Source organism: Rhinopithecus bieti, unplaced genomic scaffold, assembly GCF_001698545.2.
Source record: "Rhinopithecus bieti isolate Rb0 unplaced genomic scaffold, ASM169854v2 scaffold_28163, whole genome shotgun sequence".
NCBI lineage: Eukaryota > Metazoa > Chordata > Mammalia > Primates > Cercopithecidae > Rhinopithecus > Rhinopithecus bieti.
The window spans coordinates 2,123,609-2,133,246 of NW_016813718.1; the positions used below are offsets into that span (position 1 = coordinate 2,123,609).

At 46.0% G+C, this 9,638-nt stretch overlaps 1 long non-coding RNA gene across 1 annotated transcript in view; it reads right to left on the reverse strand.

Moving 5' to 3' along the window:
• LOC108513211 (uncharacterized) overlaps window positions 1–9,386 on the reverse strand; it is a 16,449-nt gene extending 7,063 nt beyond the window's left edge. The window contains exon 1 of the long non-coding RNA XR_001880812.1: window positions 9,156–9,386. This is a non-coding gene — a long non-coding RNA (uncharacterized LOC108513211). The remainder of the gene's footprint in view (window positions 1–9,155) is intronic.
• Window positions 9,387–9,638: the final 252 nt, after the last annotated feature.

Sequence of the window (9,638 nt, forward strand, 5' to 3'; positions counted from 1 at the left end):
TTTTTTTTTTTTTTTTTTTTTTTTAGGTTATTATTTGCATTTGGTCTACTTTTTTTCAGGCTTAGATTTTTTGTTTTTCCAGGATTTTGTGCAAGCACCTTAAATCTCTGTTTAGAAACCTTGCTGTGTTCTGTTTGGTGTGTTTTGTTCTGATAAGCCTGGATTTTATAACTGCCAGGTCTTTTGTAGAATGGCTGGAAGCAGGGACCTGTAGTCTGATGAAGATAGTTGCTAAGGAATAATTCATTTAGTGTAGATTAAGAATCACACCAGTTATCATCTCAAAAGGGAAGGACGGAGGGAGATGGAGAGAGGGGGAAGGAGAGAGAGAGAGAGTTATAGGTAGAGAAAACCTGCCATGTGACCTTTCCAAATCCCTTAACCTCTCTGAGTCTCAATTTCTCTGTCTGTAAATAGAAAGCATTTGACATTGACTCCCCTGCCTCTGATCTGAGCTCTGATTTCTCTGGTAGCAAAAAGAAAAAGACAGTGATGTAGGGTTGTGCTGCTGGGAAGAAAATATGCTGCCTGCCTGTCCGCCTGCCCGCCCGCCATCTGTCCCTCCCTCCCTAGTTCCTTCCTTCCTTCCTTTCTCTTTCTTCCCTCCTTCCCTCTCCCTTTCCTTCTTTCCTTTCCTCCCTTTTTCCCTCTTTCTTTCCCCCTTCCCTTCCCTTCGCTTCCCTTCCTTTCTCTTCCCATCCTTTCTCTTTCTCTTTCTTTCTCTTTCTCTCCTTCTCGCTCTCTTTCTCTCTTTCTTTCTTTCAACAGATTCTTGCTCTGTCGCCCAGGCTGGAGTGCAGTGGCATGATCTTGGCTCACTGCAACCTCCACCTTCCGGGTTCAAGCAATTCTCCTGCCTCAGCCTCCTGAGTAGCTGGGATTACAGGTACCTGCTGCCACATCCAGCTAATTTTTGTATTTTGAGTAGAGCCAGAGTTTTACCATGTTGGCCAGACTGGTCTCGAACACCTGACCTCAGGTGATCGACCTGCCTCGGCCTCCCGAAGTGCTGAGATTATAGGCATGAGCCACCGTCCCCAGCCACATATGTTGCTCATCTTGTAGCTCCATGTCTTAGAATGGCAGTTTTAAATTCTCAAAGTAATAGTAAGAGCAGAATTTTCTCTAGTGCTCACAGTGGGTCCGACACTGTCCTAAGCACTATATCAGCCTGTCTCATTTAATCCTCACAACATCCGCATGAGCTAGGTACTGTTATTATCTTCATGCTGGAGGTAAGAAAACAAAGACACAGAAAAGTTAAGTCACTTGTCCAAGTTCCCACAACTAGAATGTGCCGGAACTGGATTCAAACACGAATCATGGGACTCTAGCGTTCGTGCTGTTAGCCCATAGATGTCAGAGCTGAGAGGCAGGGAGCTTGGGGGAATTCAGAAAAGCCATGAAGATACTTTTTTGTTTGTTTGTTTGTTTTTCCAATGGAGTCTCACTCTGTCACATGCCACCACAACTGGCTAATTTTTTGTATCTTAGCAGAGACTGGACACCATGTTGCCCAGGCTGGTCTTAAACTCCTGACTTGGGTAATCTGCTCATGTGGGCCTCCCAAAGTGCTAGGATTACAGGTGTGAGCTGCCACACCTGGGCCCATGAAGATACTTTAAAAGCCCTGGAAAAAGAAAGAATAAAGGGGAGACAGCATAGAATGGGAGATTTGACTTAGTCTTGATGGGAAGGCATCTCAAGAAAGTATGTATTGAGGTGAGCTCTGGGGGAGAAGAAGGTGTTAACTAGGCATGGCAAGGAAGAGCCTGGCAGGCAGAGGGGTTGGATATGCTGAGGGTACACAGTGAAGTCAGGAAATGGAAGGTGTCTATGCACTTGGGGTTCAGAGAATGGGGGAGTGGGGCAAAATAAGGCTGGGCAGGTGGGCAGGGGCCTGCCCATTCAGGGCTTTCTGTGCCACTGTGTGTCTTAGGGTTTCTCAATCTTACCACAATTGGCATTTGGGGCTGAGTTAGTCTTTGCTGTGGGGACCACCCTGTGCAGTGTAGGATGTTTAGCAACATCCCTGGCCTCTACCCAGTAGGCACAATAGTATTCTGGCTCTGAGTTGTGACAACCAAAAATGTCTCCAGTTATTGCCAAGTGTCCCTCAAGGGGAAAAATTGTCCCTGGTAGTATATCACTGAGCAAGATATTTCACTCTCTTGGTATCCTTTCTCACAAGATGTCTACACAATGGACCCTGAGTCACAGGGTGACTTTCTAGACATGGGTATTGACTTGGGTCTCCTTTGGCCAGGTTGCACCCCAGCCCGTCCAGGTAGGTACAACCTCTTGGATTCCCTCCTTGGAACCTGCCACGCTCAAGCACAGGTATTATCATTGTCAGGGTGGACAATGCTGAAATTAGTGCACTGAACTAGGAAATGAAGACCAGAAAAATACATCAGGTTCAGAGCAAAAACAAAGGGTTTCTTTACAACCAGGCCATCTAATGTTTCGGCACAATACGATACTTTCCCAACTTGCCCAGTCCTCTTTCTCCTGAAACCAACGTCAATGTGTAGTGCTTAAAACAAAGCAGGCCTTTTACAGAGAAAATGACCTTAAATCACAAAGAATAGAAACAAGATACTTGGCATAAATGGTAATAATAACCAGATTCCTGTGAAGGGCTAAAATATTGCTACTTTAGTCAGTGATTGTTGTGGGAATTTGTACTTTTCAAACTCAATATCGAGCCCTTCTGAAACTTTTTGTCAAGTGTTTTCTGCTGCTGCCAAGTAACCCAGGGAAAAGGAGAAAGTTGTTTTGTCTACTGTGTTTCTTCTATCACCGGAAAAATCAAGTTCTACGTGGGTTGTTTTTTTTCTTTGTCTTTTTTTTTTTTTTTTTTAATGGCATGAGTTGATGAAAATGCTATAGTCTGCCCAACCCGAGATGTCCTTGAAGGATGATGTTTATCTAGGAGCTATCCTGGGCCTTCTGTTTTTTTTTTTTGTTGTTGTACAAATTCTGACTTCCCTTGCCTTCAACCTGTAGGACTTCCAAGCAGGGCACAATTTGACTAAAACATCGTAATGCCAAAAAGATTGTCCAAAAAGAAAACTGTGCACTAGCCTTATTCACATTTCCTGGCCTGTTCCCCTGATTACTCGCACCTCTGACCTGAGATCATGACCTCTTCCAGACGAGCTGGGTCCTGCCTGGAGGCCACCCCCTCAGAGGCAACCCTGCTCAGAAAAGCCACTTTGTCTCTTAACCTGGAGATCATTTGGGGCAGACTGTGGCTCTGGGCAGGGAGCCAGAGCACTCTGTCCAGGTCATAACTAACTTCTAGTTATCTGTCTCTCCTGTTAAATGATTATCCCTTTTTCACAGTTGAAAAAGGAGGCAACTCAAAATTAGAGTTGAACTTAAGGCAAAAAGTCTGTGGTGTCAACAACAACCACCATGATACTAGTAAATATTAAGTAGTTATTGTCAGCCCTGTTAGGTGGTCTGTGTACATTGTCTCATTTAATTATTACATTACCTCTATGAGGTAAGTACTATCATTATGCTCATTTTACAGATGAGAAAACTGGGGCTTAGGGAAGTTAAGTAATTTGCTCAAGGTCACACAATTTTAAAGTGGCAGAGCCAGAGCATTAAAAGCTGAAGTATTCCTTGTGCCCTCTACTCTTTGTTGCCTCTCTTGACCCTTTTAGAGACTTTACAAAAATATTTGGAGGAGGCTCATGGTGTTTCTAGAGAATTCCACTTTTGGACATATGGAAGTCTTGATAACAAATCTTAAGTATTTCTGAAAAAGTTGATCTCATGTATGGCTTTTGGGCTGTGCCGGGATGGGCATATTCTCTGCCCCTTATTTAAATTATGTTGATATTTATCCAGACGCTGTGGCTCATGCCTGTAATCCCAGCACTTTGGGAGGCTGAGGTGGGTGGATCACCTGAGGTAAGGAGTTTGAGACCAGCCTGGCCAACATGGTGAGACCCTGTCTCTACTAAAAAAAAAATTAAAAACATCAGCTGGGCATGGTGGTGTGTGCCTGTAATTCCAGATACTTGGGAGACTGAGAATCACAGGCTGAGGCATGAGAATCACAGGCTGAGGCATGAGAATCACTTGAAACTGGAAGGTGGAGGTTTCAGTGAGCCGAGATCGCACCACTGCACTCCAGCATGGGCAACAGAGCAAGACTCCTTCTCAAAAAAACAAAACAAAAACAAAACAAAAAAACCCCAAAAATCCAAAGAAAGCTTTATAGTTATAAATATCAGTTTCATTGACCAAGTTTATCATCATCTTTGTGGATACTATTTATAAAGATAATATGGATTTTTACTTCTTGGCATCATGGAAAACTGAGATGATATCACTGGGCTTTGGTTTCTTTATTTGTAAATGAAGGATTTGGGCAGCTTGATCTCTATGGTCTCTTGCCTTTACACTCCGGTGTGCACACGGACATATGTACCTGTGAAGCCCACTTAAAGACCTGGCATCCCCTTCACGAGGCATCAGTCATGGCCCACTGGCTCCCAAAATGTAGAATTCAGGTTCCAGGTGGCCATTCAGCATGTCTGAGGATTTGTAAGCCCAGTCATCTAAGCAGCTGGACTCTTTGCCCAGGAGGCTGCTGTCCACGTACAGCCTCCAGCCCTCAGTATAGCTCAGGATCTATAGATCCTGTTTATAAACAGTGACAGGTATAAACCAAACTAGTTTGCCTTCAAGGAGCTCCTACCCTTCTTAGGGAGGGCACTTGAACCAGTCTTTTCACTCTGTAGGTTAAAGAAGAACCTGAACCCAGTCCCCATCTTCCGTGGGCCACAGAAAGACCAGGTCGTAGAGCTACCATTCCAGGCATGAGTTTCCTGGGGACAAACTTGCCATGGAAAAGGCCCAAGAGAGGAAGCACGCGAAGCCCAGAGTAAAGGAAAGAGGGAAGGATGATGGTTAATCCTGTTTAATGGTTAACTCTGGGTATCCTGGTTAATCCTGGGGGCCTCAGAAGATGACCCATCCCAGACAGTTGCCTCCCCACAAGGTCTGTTGGTACTGATCTCATGTGCGGGTAAAGAAGGACCCAGGGGAGGAAGAATGGGCTTAGCTGAGCACATGCACACATATGAGAGAAAACTTTGCCACAGTGTAGGAAGGATCAAGTGGGTGTGGGAAGCCAAGTTGGTCATTGTCCCAACAATCCTGTTGCATAAGAGGTAAAGAGAAGAGAAAAAAGTAGTCATCTAAAATTGACTGAGGTCAAAATTATGGCATCCCAATTGGAGGCAAACTGTGATAGACTTAAAAAGATTGGAAAGTGTTTGTTGTGTGGTGTAAAGCAGGGGTTAGCTTGCAAAGTATAGCCCGTGGGCCAGATATGGCCCATTGGCCTGTTTCTATAAATGCAGTTTATTGGAACATCCATCTACTCATTTATGTATTACCTATGGCCACTTTTGTGTTGCAATGGCAGAGTTGAGGAGATGCAACAGAAACCATCTGGCATACAAAGCCTGAAATATTTACTATCTGGCCCTTTACAGAAAAGAGGAAAGGACACATTGTTCCAAGTCCTGGATCCACAACTTTGGATGCGTACTAGCTTTTGTAACCCACCTTTCAACATTTGAATTTCTCATCTGTAAAATGGGGCACTATGTTACGTGTGCCCGCTAACCACTTAACTCACTGAGGAGTTAAGACACTGAATGAAACAAGTGTGAAAATGTACGTTAAGATCTAACGAGTTACACAAATGCAAAGTGTTATTAGGGCTCTTTTGTAAGTATTTGGCAAAAGAGAGAAGACAGAGAAAGTTGGTTTTTTTCTCCAATGGGGCTAAAGAGAAAATAAATAAGAAAGGTTGCCAAAGGGCATGTGTACCCTTTTATTTGTGTCAGTTAATGTATAGTTTCCAGTCAACGGAAGCTTGGTTATTAAAATTAAAGAGGAAGAAATAAAATTCACAGCCACTTTGAAAGGACTGAAGAGATTCGTTAACAGTGAGGTACAGTCACAGCGGGTACAGGTACAGGTCTGAGGTGTGCTGACCAACCTGGGAGCAACAGAGTGGGACTGAAGGAAGGGAAGAATAAGAAGACAAATCAGGAAATATCGCCTGGGATATGTTTATATGAGCAATTATTCACTATTTATCTGGAATTCAATTTAGCTGGACGTCCTGTATTTTTATTTGCTAAATGTTGCAACCTTCCCACACCGTGAGTGGTTTTGGTAGGGCAGCCAATCACAGGACTCTGCTCCCTGATCACGGGGCTTGTTGATGTTCAGTCCTGAAATTCTGAATCTTAAGGAGAGAGAAATGAGGAGAGAAGGCAGTTGGAGCTGATCATTTGATGACAATGTTCCAGAAGATCTTCAGAGCTGTCCAGTTCTGTCTTTTCCAGGACTGTAGTTCAGGCTTGCTTTTAATTCTCCAAACTATGCCATTCGTTGCCAATCTATCCCTTTCTGTTCCTTAAACTAGTCAGGGTTAGTTTCTGTTGCTTGCCGTCAAAGAACCCTAACCCAATATCTCAAGACACCCAAAACAGTATCCAATAAACTGTGGGGATGGGTAAAGGGGTGGACAGAGAAGGGAGGAGATTAACTAGGGAAGGCTTTTTTTGAGTGTAGATCTGGACATAGGCAGAAGAGGGGTTGGGGGAGTGGTGAGAGTATTTTCAGAATCTGGCGAGTTATTTATATCTGCTATAACAAGAAGAAATAGGGAGCCACTAAAGGCTCTTGAGTAGGGGAAGGACTTGATAAAAATGACATTCAATTTAAAAAAATATTTCCTAAGTTGGCCTTTAAGTGTCTCGGAGGGGAAAATGGTGGCAGGGAAGCTGGCTGGGGGGCTGGCTCCATGGTCCAAATGATATTCCAGGGGTCTAGTGTGTAGGAGTGAGGCACTAAGGATGAAGAGGAAGAGAAAAATGACAAGAATCAGCTTAGAAGGAGACTGTGGGATTTTAATGACTTTCTGGTCATGGGGAATATCCAAGAGCAGGGAGGGAAGAGCTCCAATTGGGTCATGAGCTGCAGTAACTCAGCCGTAGGGGCTCCATGACCATAGGCTTCCCAGGACCTGTGGCTGCAGGGTGGGCCCATGGTGGGGGCAGTCTGAAAGGAGCAGCTCTTGGAGGCCCTTGGGCCCATGATCCTCGTTGGCTGCGTCTCCACTCTGGGGGAGGGCTGTGGTGAGTACAGGCTGCAGCCGAAAGTGACAGGGATGATTAAAGAGATGGAAAATCAGGCCCATGAAGAGAGGTTAAAGGACTGCAGCTATTTAGCCTGGGGAAGAGAGGCAGTCATGTAACAGCTCCCTTCAAGTCCATGCAGGGTGACTGGTAGATGTGTGCTAGGCAGCTGCCCAGCGCAGCTGCCCAGCACAGCTGCATATAGGGGGAGAGAGCACCCCTGGAGCGAGCACCTCTGCAGTGAGGGAAAGGCATGCTCTCAGGGGAGGAGGGAGGCAGAGGCATAATTATAAAGGCTCTTTTGTGGTTTCTGAAGGCCCCTCTCCCCTCCCCTTTGTTTTTTGCATCTGTCATTATGCTGTGCAAACCACAGCCAGGCCTCTTGACAGCACCAATATCTGCTTTCCTGAACACTCGGAAGGTAATGTGGCTATAAAATTGACAAGTTAGATAAATACCAGTACAAAGGGTAGACTGTGTGTAGCTTTGTGCAGCCTTCTGACTGGTCTCCCAACCCGACCCGGATAAATCCTCTGTCTGCATCCCTCCGGTCACCCCCAGCCTCATCCATTCCATCTGGGCTCCTTCTGACGGACTCCCCAGGAGCTCACATTTGCTAGGCCTCTTTGTATAATTTGTCACTTTGACAACGTGAAAGGTCTTTTATTTCTTCCCAGGTCAAATATGTTTCATTTCACTTAAAAAAAAAACCTTATTTTTAAAGCTTTTTTTTTTTTTTGGCTGGGTCACACTCTTGCTGTCTTGGCTGTGCTGCCACAATTTTCCTGGAGGAGGCCCCAAAGCCCCTGGCCCACACTCCTCAGATCGCTGCTACGGTAACTGAGGGCCTACTCCTGTGGTGACTGTGTTGCCTTGATCCTCAGTGGAGGCCATGTGGGCAGCATGGTCACGGAAGGAAGGCAGCTTCTGAAGTCTACATTCGGACACTTCAGAAATGGAGCTGGGCGGGGTGGGTTAGGGGATGGGAGGAGGAGGGATGGGGCAGGAACGTTAGTCAGGATTCACCACCAAAGTGTTGGAATCTGGCTGTCCAAAAGCCCAGAGCTAAAACTTACTTGGTTTTGGTCCTGTTGTTAATGAATGGAGGGTGTCAGCAAACCTCACTCAGTGTTAGCCCAGTCTCCTGAGTGGGTGAGGAGAACCTGGAAGCCAAGTCCCCACCAAGAAGTTCTGTCAGGAAGCAGGGAACTTAGACCTCACCAGATGCCTGTGGAGTGACAAGAGATCACATTCGCCACCGACAGCCTCCAGCTTATATCCTAGCAGCGATCGAGGAGGTGTGGGCAAGAGATCTTTGGGGCCTCCTCTGGGAGAAACTGTGGCTTGCTGGACCCATTTTTATGTGCTGTGGCCAAAGCAGCCGACATGGATGGGGAAGGGGTACGGCAGAGGAGCAGGCACAGAGTCCGCTCATCCAGGGATTCCCAGACGAGCTGAGCCTCTCCCTAAACAGGAGTAAATGCTCTGTCCCCTTCTGCCAAGATGTGGGGATGCCCTAGGGGTAGGCCTGGTTCGTACATCCCCCTGTGAGTCCACAGCGTGCAGCACGGGGCTGAGCACCCAGCGAGCAGATGGCTCTGAGGCTGGCAGTTCAAGCAGTGGGGCCTCGGAAACAGACAGAACTGCCCGCCATTCTCCAGCTGCGACTTCCCTCCTCCACATCTGCCAAGTGGGCATGACTGGCACCCACCTCTAGAGCTGTTGTGAACATTGAGTAGCACCACACATGACCTGGGTTTGGCATGCTTGGCATGGAGTGAGACCCAATAATGTGAGCTACCATTGTATTAATAATTTATTTTCAATATGACTTCTTGAATGGAATGGATGAAGCAAAGGACGAGACTCAGCAGGAAGGGCTGGGCTTCTGAAACCTGATCATTTCTCATTTTAATGCTGCTCCCTCACTGTGGTCAGCCTGAGTGGGATCGGCTGGCCCAGCCTTTGTTTTACCTTTGTTGCCATCTCTCTTTGTGGGGGTTCTTTCTCTTCCTCCTCTACCTCCTCCTCCGCCTCACAAGCAAAGGGTAAGGCATGTTTCTGAATCTTGGGTTCTGTAAAGAGGCGTGCCCATCTCTGTGCTGGATTCCACTGGTAAAATAAGAACAATTCCTATTATTTTCTGTTCCCAGACCTTGAATGTGTCAGGCTTCAGGTTCACTTCCTACATCTCTCCACGTCGCCTGGATCTGCAAGTAATTTAACCTTGTTTTCATAGAGCGCAAAGACGTTCCGCTTGTTTACACTGGAGACAAATTTTCCTCAATTGACGCAATCCTATTGATTAAATAATGACCTTCTTCCTCATTTAAAGGTAATTTCGGTTGGTATCATGACGTGGAGGAAGAAAATGAATGCCTTTTCTGTCTTGCTGTCTGAAGGGCAGGCAGTGAGGGCCGACTCCCAGAGCTCTGGGCAGGACCCTCTCATTTTTCT